Source organism: Palaemon carinicauda, chromosome 2 (assembly GCF_036898095.1).
Source record: "Palaemon carinicauda isolate YSFRI2023 chromosome 2, ASM3689809v2, whole genome shotgun sequence".
Taxonomy (NCBI): Eukaryota; Metazoa; Arthropoda; class Malacostraca; order Decapoda; family Palaemonidae; genus Palaemon; species Palaemon carinicauda.
Window position 1 is genome coordinate 113864193 of NC_090726.1, and position 10104 is coordinate 113874296.

Below are 10104 nucleotides of genomic sequence, written 5' to 3' on the forward strand. Positions count from 1 at the left end.
AGACTAAGATGTTAGTTAATTTGACATATGGGGAAATCAAGTTACGTTTGAAAAAAACATTTTCGGGAATGGTCAAGTCAGGTAATTTCCACTTACAGTTAATGTTTTTTTTTTTTTTTTTTCTATAAGGGCCCTTCTTATCGGGTTTTGAAATTATGAAATCATATTAACTAGTGGTATTTCTTTGTGCCCAGTGAGGTAGTTCTGCGTATATGCATGTCTGTATACTCGATCAGCTACACTTCTACATGCGTACATTCTTTTAGTCCACTACATTCCTACTGATGCACGTATCTGCGCCCTTAATCAAGTGCAGTTCTATAGACATATGTTTCTAGAGTACTTCCTTTGGCACGATTCTGTGGATACACATGCCTGTGTGTAGTACTCCATCACGTGCAAGTGTACGGATACACGTGTCTCGGTATTTTTAGCTACAGTTTGCTGATATGTGTCTCATTGTAATCAGTCAGCCACAGTTCTACTGATACTGGTGTATCCCTCTGGACTTGAATTCGTTACAGTTCTACGAATAAACCTGTTGTTGTGTTTTCAACCTGTCACAGTTCTATTGATACACCTCTTTCTTTTGACTTAATCAGATATATTTTCAGGTATAATTGTGTCTGCTTGATATCAATCGGCTTCAGACATACCATTACGCTTATTTCCTTGTAGTCATGTTATACAATTTTGTTACTCGGTGTTTGATGAGTGACTAGAAGAGTGCCATTCACAACTGGATTAATACTAACACGATAAATTTTGTTCTCTCTTACTGAGACGAAATAAAGGTAACTCATGGATGATCCAAGGAACATTATGCAAGAATTTAACAATAGATGAAAAGTAACCCTTTTAACAGGAAAAATTATAGCTGATTTGAACCGTTACCTTCTGACGTGTCTCTTCCCACAAGTGCCACAGAACTTTAAATTCTGTCTGTTTTTGGGATAGCAGATGTGATTCGTTTGTAATGTTTCTCATGTGTTTTTTCGGGGTTTCTTTAGACAAACTCTGGTTTTTTATGTAAATTTACTAAAATGTTTAATACACGAAATCAGCCCCATAGATTTTTAGCTTTTAATAGAACGAATAGAAGTCCTTTAACCTTATTTATCAATTAGAACCAATTACAGTGCAAAGCTAGATTTTGTCCATAACTCAAGATAACTTTTTGAAAGGTAATCTGTTACTCTTAATATCATGCCATAATACTAGAACATAAATTAATATCCACTTGATTATGCATTGATCCCTTAAGATTTATTCTTCCTCTAGTCATGGGTGCTGGGGATGCGTCTTACTGCGGATTATCTTTACTTACTTTACTTTAACTTTAAGGGCTGCTTTTCTTGTCTCATACTTGTCTTATATTGCAGGAGATCCCCACTCTCTACTTAACGTGGGTTCGTTCATATATTTGATTTTACGATCCCACAGTTGCACTAGGGGTCTGAATGGTCTTCCAGACCCCAGCGCAGGGCCATGTGGCCCAGATTCATAAATTCAATAAATCCAAAAGACATAGTTAAAAAGAAACTATTCTTGTTTGATTCACTGAATAAGGATTGACAGCACTGATAATGATGCTTGATAAAGTTTTTTTTTTTTTTTTAATGAATATTTAATTTTCTTATAAAATTATCTACATTATGGTATTTTTTGTAACTTAATCGTTTATGTCAAGTATATTTTGTTATTATTTCAATTAGAAATATTGTACATTGTAATCCGACTTCCGCGTTTCAGAGCATTGATTGAATTAAGAATAAGGTGGCAGTTCTGATTGTAACCTCTATTTCTGTAGGATCATCACTCATCAGTACCCAAATGACGTAGTAACCAATGGTTGAAACAGAACTGTCCACCCAGTAACATAACTGGCCACGAAATGTCTGATAATATTTTCTGTGCGTCTCTAAAGAAGGAACTGATAAACTCTCTGTTATATGATGGTTATCTTTTACCCCTTTGCAGATCTCTTTGTGTACACGTAAAGTCTAATGAAAAAGTTTGCCGACTCTTTTCTGTGGGTGAGTTAATTGTACTCTCTAAACTGGAAAAATCAAGAACAAGATAAGGAAGAGTCGGCTAACTATTGAATTTGACTGTACACGCATGCTCCAATTCTCAAATCACAACTGCTGCATTGCATAATACCGTTAGAAGGGAAGGCTAGGGGTGGGGGTGGTAGAGTGGTAGTGATATCAGTGCAACTCATGCTGTGCACTATAAACATTACTAAAGGGTCTTCATACAGGGCTCTTTTAGCCCCTAGCTACACTCTCTCTTTACCTTACCTTCTACTTTACATCAGTTACTGCATACTCCCTTCCATCTTGCTGTCCAACCTGTTTTAACTTCTACTTCATAATACGTACACCTAGGGACATGGGAGGGAGAGGTGTGTTCCAAGGTTACACGTTGACATTGTAATATGTTCTTACCGACCCCAACGCAGAACCTTGCAATCCAAGGCCATAAATGCAAATCCCTATCCATTCACGTGGCTGGGGCATTATCGTAATCGATGTACTAATGGCCATTTATTCTACAAAGTTAAGCAACACTGAGACTGGCCAAGGCATGAATAACCAAGAAAAGAGAGAATCAATAGGCACACAAGCCTCGAGATTAGAATGTCCAAGACGAAGGCATTAAACTTGTAACCCCCTTTTCTGTAAATATTTTTTGAACAACAGAAAGGGCCACTTTCGGGCAATACCCTCTGTATGGGAAAATACATTTAGCATGATATATACACTGTATATATATATATATATATATATATATATATATATATATATATATATATATATGCGTAAAAATCACAGGAAAACGTGATGCTCAGATGCAGAAGAACCACAGGGAAAATGAAAATACAGAATATACACTTGAGTCCTGACTAGTTTCGTGATACTTCCTCAGAGGACTGATTTATTGAGAGAGGTTTCTTACATTTTATAGGGAAAGCAAAAGTACGAACATACATATAGAGATTTAGAGAACAATGACACTCCCTTACCCTCTACCTGGGCTTGACTCAGGTGTGCGTAGGAGGAGTCCGAAAGCTCGTTAGACACCTGCTAAAAAGGGTCATTTCTAGTGGCGGGTATATTCTTGTTTTCTTCTCATTTTACTTTCATTACAGTTATTTATATGTCAATGCGGTAGCCTTATCTATATAAATACATAAGTAAACCATACACAAAATTACAAATATATATACATATATATACATACATATACATATACATATATATATATATATATATATATACATATATATACATATATATATATATATATATATATATATATATATATATATATATATATATATATACATACATACACACACATACATATACATATACATATACATACACATACACATATACACATATACATACATACAGATACAAATACATATACATATACATAAATACTTACACATACACATACATATACATATACATACACATACACATATATATACATATACACACACATATATACATGTATACATATATACACATACATACCCATGCATATATACATTTATATGTATACAACATTAATATCATAAACATATAATCATGTATATATCAATACTTATATCTAGCATAACACTATATAGTGCCAATATACTTATGCATACTATATAAAATAATTGTTTCTTTTAATGAATGGTAGCTTAGGTCTAAATATTAATTTTACACCGACGTTAATTATTCACAATACATTCAATTCTACATTAAGTGGTTAATGTTTTTTTATATAGTTTACAAATCTCTTTACATATAAAGGCGTCGAGTTTATACATTCCATGACCAATATTCAAGTTGTTTTCAAAGGTTTCTTTTATGAAACTGGACTCTATGATGTTTCTTTCTACTAAGTTATTTGAATGAACCAATTTCTTTGCACCTGACCAATTAATAGGGTGATTTTTATCTCTAACGTGGGCAAAGAGTGCATTATTATCTTGAGCATACCTGACACTTTTCTTATGTTGTTCAATTCTCTTTTCTAGGGCTTTACCAGTTTGACCAATATAGTATTTTTCACAAGCATTGCATGGAATACGATATACACATCCCTTGGTAATGTCAGGAGAATTCTTTATTAAGGCTGTTTTTATTGTATTTTTACTCTTAAATGCTACATTTACATTGAAGTTTTTTAACAGTTGGGGAATTTCTTTAAATGAATCACAATAAGGTAGTACAAGTAAATTTTGTGTGTTATAGTTTTTTCTGTTATCATTACCGAAAAAAGTCTTTTTTGCTGTTCTTAGGGCATCATCTAATACAATTTCAGGATACTTTAGTTTTTTACCTATTGCTCTAATATCATTTATTTCGTCATCAATATATTCAGGGCTGCAGACTCGGAATGCTCTTAAAAACATAGAAGTAAATACAGATTTCTTAACTTTGTTGCCTTGGTTTGAGTAATAATGGACATATGCCGAGATATTCGTTGGCTTTCTGTATACACTGAACTTGAGACTATTATTACATCTATGTATGCGACAATCCAAAAAAGGTAGGGTACAATTATTCTCCAGCTCCATAGTGAAATTTATTGATGGTACCAAACTATTCAATCTAAGAAGAAAGTTATCTAAATTTTCATTTCCTGGCCACACACATATTATGTCGTCAATATATCGAAACCATTTTACATTATTAGGTATGATGTTATTTACGATTCTGCTTTCAAAAAATTCCATGTATAGATTGCTCAATACTGGGGATAAAGGGTTTCCCATAGCCATACCAAAAGTTTGTGCATAAAATCTCCCATTGAATTCAAATTTACAATCTTTTATACATAATTTAATTAATTCTATTAAAGTGTGTATGGAGAATGGTAGATTCAATTGTCTATTATCTAATGTTTCAGATAAAAATTCCAACATGTCATCAATAGGTACTTTTGTGAATAGTGAGACTACATCAAAACTGACAAGCCTACAGGTACTGTTGATCTGTACTTCATTCAGTTTGTTAATCAAGTCTACATTATTTTTTATATTTGAATATGAGATGGTGCCAACTAAAGGATTGAGGATATTCACAAGGTACTTAGATAATTTATATGCTGCTGAACCTACAGAGCTAATTATTGGCCTAGCTGGATAATTTGGCTTATGAGTTTTAATAGTTCCATACATATATGGCAATGTTGGTGATATTGTACAAACCTTTTTTATCAGATCTTCATTCCCTTTTAATAACTCTTTCACTTTTTTGTTGTAACTACTATTCACAAACTCAATTGGATTTTTTCTTAATTCCATGTATGTGTTTTCATCACTCAAGAGGTTTTCCATTTTTTCTATATAATCATTTTTATTCAAGATTACCAGTGCTCCAGATTTATCGGCTTTTGTCAACTTAATATTTCTATCTTGCTTCAATTCGGCAATTGCTCTCTTGAATCTTTTTGGGCAATTTGGAACCACTGGTTTTTTCATATTGCTGTATATAATACCCTTAATCATATTTACTTCTTCTACAGAAATATCACTGAATTTCTCCAGGTTACACACTCCATTTGTAATTTCTACACTATTCACTGCACTTGATGACATCGAGAAATTTAAACCGTATCCCAAGGCACACTTCACATTTTTATCTAGAGTTTTATTTGACAAATTAACCACACATTCTGGATTAACGTTTGTAGTCCACGGGCTACTTTCTATCAGTGCATTGAGTTTCGTGTCATTATATGTTTATGATATTAATGTTGTATACATATAAATGTATATATGCATGGGTATGTATGTGTATATATGTATACATGTATATATGTGTGTGTATATGTATATATATGTGTATGTGTATGTATATGTATATGTATGTGTATGTGTAAGTATTTATGTATATGTATATGTATTTGTATCTGTATGTATGTATATGTGTATATGTGTATGTGTATGTATATGTATATGTATATGTATGTGTGTGTATGTATGTATATATATATATATATATATATATATATATATATATATATATATATATATGTATATATATGTATATATATATATATGTATATGTATATGTATGTATATATATGTATATATATTTGTAATTTTGTGTATGGTTTACTTATGTATTTATATAGATAAGGCTACCGCATTGACATATAAATAACTGTAATGAAAGTAAAATGAGAAGAAAACAAGAATATACCCGCCACTAGAAATGACCCTTTTTAGCAGGTGTCTAACGAGCTTTCGGACTCCTCCTACGCACACCTGAGTCAAGCCCAGGTAGAGGGTAAGGGAGTGTCATTGTTCTCTAAATCTCTATATGTATGTTCGTACTTTTGCTTTCCCTATAAAATGTAAGAAACCTCTCTCAATAAATCAGTCCTCTGAGGAAGTATCACGAAACTAGTCAGGACTCAAGTGTATATTCTGTATTTTCATTTTCCCTGTGGTTCTTCTGCATATATATATATATATATATATATATATACAGTATATATATATATATATATATATATATATATATATATATATATATATATATATATATATATATATATATATATATATATGATTTCACCCACAGATGTTCAAGGGTTAATGTGCCGGCGATATTGGAAGTTTCAGTAGTTAGTCATCTTAGAACTGACCAAACCTAACGCTGTGTTGCAATATGTTCGCGATTCATGTGTATCTGTGAATATAAATTGGACATAGCGGTATATGTACGGTCACCTTTCAGGCCACAGCTGAGACGAAGGGCGAAAAGGAAGCGGAAAAGAGAGAAAGGTTGAGCCTTGATTCCAATGGAAGCAATTAACTCTTCTCCGAAAGAGGAAATATAAGGTAAGATAGGGAAACATCAAACGGGGAAGATAATGTCTATAATCCGAGTACAGTAATTTAAAAATTTTAATATTCATTAATTTTTATAACTGAAATGAAAATATGACTTGCAACATATGACAAGGACTATACGACGAGTGGCGCAAACGTTTTTTTTTTTTTTTTTTTTTTTTTGCGCGTTGGATGTATCAAACTCACTCAGAATGCTGGAAAGAAGTTTTTTTTTCTTTTATGACTGACTAGTAAAATAAATCAATAGAATTCTATTGTTACACATAATTGATTTTAAGTTTTGGACTTTCTTTCGCTCATCCTCTTGTAACTATTCAATGGAAGTTCTATAGTGACCTTGACAAGATGCATTGTTTTGCGTCATATAAATATTTTGGCTTACTGGACTTTGGATAATTAGAAGGAATATGCATTGTAGTGCATTATTTCACACACTATATCAATTAGGATATCATTTTGATACTCATTAGTCACATAAATAGGAGATTGTTTTAATGAAACTATCTTCATTCGCCACGTTTGAAGTTTGCCAAATCTGTTCTTTTATGGTGAGCCATCTGTTGCATATATAAGCAAATCATTGTTAGAATATTATAACGTTAATTATATTGAACGTGAGTGGTATGTAGTATGAATTTAAATTCAAAATACCTGTAAAATGGCAGCGAAAATCGAAGAATTCCAAAGAACCGTCTTGATTGTAAGGTATCGTCGAACTCTTTAGAGAAAACTAATTGACTAATTCTCCAGGTCTCCTTATACAGTATCTGCTGATAAGGTGATAAGACTTCATGTACTGATAAGAACGCACGCACGCCTGTACAAGTTATCATGTTTTAGAAATAATGACAGTGGAGCTAGTCAGGGTTAGGCTAAACTTATTTTTTTTTTCTTTAGTGGAGTTGGACAAGGTAGAGTTTTATCACTGAATTTTGACAAGCTCAGGATAAATGCAATATATCTTTTTTTGTTTTGTTTTATATCAACAGAGTTTGACACTTTGTTCATGTTAAATCATTCTAGTATCGTCTTTGTTTGACAAACTTATTTTAATGATAATGAGTTTTCTTATCGAAGTCTAATCGAAAGATTAATTCAATACGAGCATCTGCCTCAAGCTAGACAAGAATAGAAACGGGTCACTTTGAGAATAAGTATAGATTCTAGTCAAAGATTCTAGTCAAAGATTCTAGTCAAATCCGCCTACAGGTGTCTTGAAGGGGAACATCGTAGCAATACTGAAATGTGACTACCATTCACATGGAATGTGGCTTCAACTTCGTTGAAGTGCAAGACCAGCTTTTGCACGTTAGAAATCTGGTATCTGTGAAATAGAGAAGACAGAAAAGGAACAGAGCAAAAATTCAGCAAAGTTAACGAACAAGTACTTAACAAGCAAAAGCTGCAATGCAGTTCATGCAAACTATGGTAAAATGTGTGGTACTTCATGAAAGCGTTCGTCTCTTTCCCACTTTTATTATTATTATTATTATTATTATTATTATTATTATTATTATTATTATTATTATTATTATTATTATTATTATTATTATTACCAGTTAATCTACAACACTGGTTGGAAAAGCAGAATGCTACTAGCCCAAGGGCTCCAACAGGGAAAGTAACCCAGTGAGGGAAGGAAATATGGGAATATTATTATTATCATTATTACTAGCCAAGCTATAACCCTAGTTGGAAAAGCAAGATGCTATAAACCCAAGGGTTCCAACAGGGAAAAATAGCCCAGTGAGGAAAGGGAATAAGGAAATAAATAAATGATGAGAACAAGTTAACAATAAATCATTCTAAAACAGTGATAACGTCAAACCAGATATGCCCTATATAAACTATTAACAACGTCAAAAACAGATATGTCATATATAAACTTTAAAAAGACTGATGTCAGCCTGGTCAACATAAAAACATTTGCTCCAACTTTGAACTTTTGAAGTTCTACTGATTCAACTACCCGATTAGGAAGATCATTCCACAACTTGGTAACAGCTGGAATAAAACTTCTAGAATATTGAGTAGTATTGAGCCTCATGATGGAGAAGGCCTGGCAATTAGAATTAACTGCCTGCCTAGTATTACGAACAGGATAGAATTGTCCAGGGAGATCTGAATGTAAAGGATGGTCAGAGTTATGAAAAATCTTATGTAACATACATAATGAACTAATTGAACGACGGTGCCAAAGATTAATATCTAGATCAGGAACAAGAAATTTAATAGACCGTAAGTTTCTGTCCAACAAATTAAGATGAGATTCAGCAGCTGAACACCAGACAAGAGAACAATACTCAAAACAAGGTAGAATGAAAGAATTAAAACACCTCTTCAGAATGGATTGGTCACCGAAAATCTTAAAAGACTTCCTTGATAAGCTATTTTTTGTGCAATTGAAGACGGCACAGACCTAGTGTGTTTCTCAAAAGTAAATTTGCTGTCGAGAATCACACCTAAAATTTTAAAAGAGTCATACAAATCTAAAGAAACATTATCAATACTGAGATCCGGATGTTGAGGAGCCGCCCTCCTTGACCTACTTACAATCATACTTTGAGTTTTGTTAGGATTCAACTTCATACCCCATAATTTGCACCATGCACTAATTTTAGCTAAATCTCTATACTGTATAAGTTATGAATAAAATGATGTATTTTCAAGTGCTTTGCTAAAGAAAGGTTTGTGTAAAATTTATTGTAAATATGTGTTAAGTGTTTAGAATCTTCAAGTACAATAATACCCAATCAATGTAATAAGATTATCGATAAAGTCTAAGGGTTAGTAGTTCATACTTCATCCTGTCCGCTACCTTCATTGGCTTATTTTGTGATAACACGATTCTTATTTGCATAGTTAGGGAAGGAATAACTTCAATAAAAGTAGCAAGCCTCACGTGCATACACCATTATCTTATTTCTAAGATCAATAATCAGGATACAATTAAAGAATGGAAACAGTGAAAATAGAAAAATGCCATACAAGATTGCTCTAAATTCTTCACTAGACTTGATAAAACACCATCCATTGGAACCCTTTTGCCAGTCACCTAAAAATATAAATGAACTGAAGTATGATGTCACCAACAATTCTAATATTTTCATCCAAGTTGTAAGATGTTTTGAGATCACTTTTAACATGGTTAAGCTGATATGTGCTTTTAATGATATCTTAACCAATGTATCCAACGTCATGCAGATTCCAGATTCCTCCAACTCTTCTTGTCTCTT

General features: G+C 32.6%; 1 protein-coding gene across 1 annotated transcript in view; it reads right to left on the reverse strand.

Moving 5' to 3' along the window:
* Positions 1–7592, reverse strand: part of LOC137626562 (serine/threonine-protein kinase Sgk2-like) — a 50587-nt gene extending 42995 nt beyond the window's left edge. The window contains exon 1 of the mRNA XM_068357600.1: positions 7520–7592. The gene's annotated coding sequence lies outside the window, so the exon portion shown is untranslated. The remainder of the gene's footprint in view (positions 1–7519) is intronic.
* Positions 7593–10104: the final 2512 nt, after the last annotated feature.